Raw genomic sequence first — 1,423 nt, forward strand, 5'->3', positions numbered from 1 at the left:
ACTATGTTGAATAGGAGTGGTGAGAGAGGGCATCCTTGTCTTGTGCCAGTTTTCAAAGGGAATTTTTCCAGTTTCTGCCCATTCAGTATGATATTACAGCCATTATTTATAAAAGAGCGCCACCTAATAAATATACAAATAATTGTATAATTAGTAAATCACTATTTTTGCAAGCCTCGGTGTAATAATTGATTCAGGCAAAGATCCTTGAGGGCTGTTAAAACATTCAATAAAAGTTGTTTTGAACAGGATGCTAACATCCTGCTCTCTAAAATGTCAGTCCACAGATTGCTTGCTAGTTAGAAAACTTAGCATCATTAAAGTGGTTGCACAATATTACCCATAAAGTATTCTTGGTCATTATTAAGTATTCTTGTTAAAAATGCTTAACCTGAAACGGAACAAACCTCTAGACCTAACTTCAAGTCTACAGAAAATACAGAAGATAAAGGAAGAGTTAGATGACATCATGAGGAAACAATCAGATGATACAGAATGTGGGACATTCTACAAGTTAACTGGCCTGGTTTCTTTTACAAGTCAGTATGGGACTAACAGGCCAATGCAAGGTAATAATGGTAGTGCAGTTTTGGGGTTTTGTTTTTTTTGAGACAAGGGCTTGCTCTGTCACCCAGACTGGAGTGCAGTGGTACGATCATGACTTACTGCCGCCTGGACCTCCCTGGCTGAAGCGATTCTCCCACCTCAGCCTCCCAAGTAGCTGGGACTACAGGCATGCACCACCACATTCAGCTAATTTAATTTTTTTTTTTTTTGGTAGAGATGGGGTCTCCCTGTGTTGCCCAGGCTGGTCTCAAACTCCTGGTATCAAGCAATCATCCTGCCTTGGCCTCCCAAAGTGCTGGAATTACAGGCATGAGCCATAGCGCCTGGCCTGTAGTGTAGTTTTTGATCTCCCTAAATGCTATCTTAAAACCATTATGATAGCAAAGAATCATTATGATGGCAAACGAGAAAATTTCCCAGATTACATTATGAACAAAACAAGGTGACAAGCATCCCCAGGAACACCGGAATGCAAATGGTTGCAATCAAACCATTGACAATGGCAAGACCTTTGTAGGTCCTATATAGGTTTAGCAGCAATACAGAGAAGTAGTGGAAAGAATATAGGGATGTTCTGGTGCGGGGTGTAATCCCAGCACTTTGGGAGGCCAAGGCAGATGAATCCTGAGGTCAGGAGTTCAAGACCAGCCTAGCCAACACGGTGAAACCCATCTCTGCTAAAAATACAAAAATTAGCCAACTGTGGTGGTGCGCGCCTGCAGTCCCAGTTACTTTGGAGGCTGAAGCAGGAGAATTGCTTGAACCTGGAAGGTGGAGCTTGAAGTGAGCCGAGATGGCCCCATTGTACTCCAGTCTGGACAACAAGGTGAAACTCTGTCTCAAAAAAAAAAAAAAA

This window comes from Rhinopithecus bieti, unplaced genomic scaffold (assembly GCF_001698545.2).
Source record: "Rhinopithecus bieti isolate Rb0 unplaced genomic scaffold, ASM169854v2 scaffold_35387, whole genome shotgun sequence".
Lineage (NCBI taxonomy): Eukaryota > Metazoa > Chordata > Mammalia > Primates > Cercopithecidae > Rhinopithecus > Rhinopithecus bieti.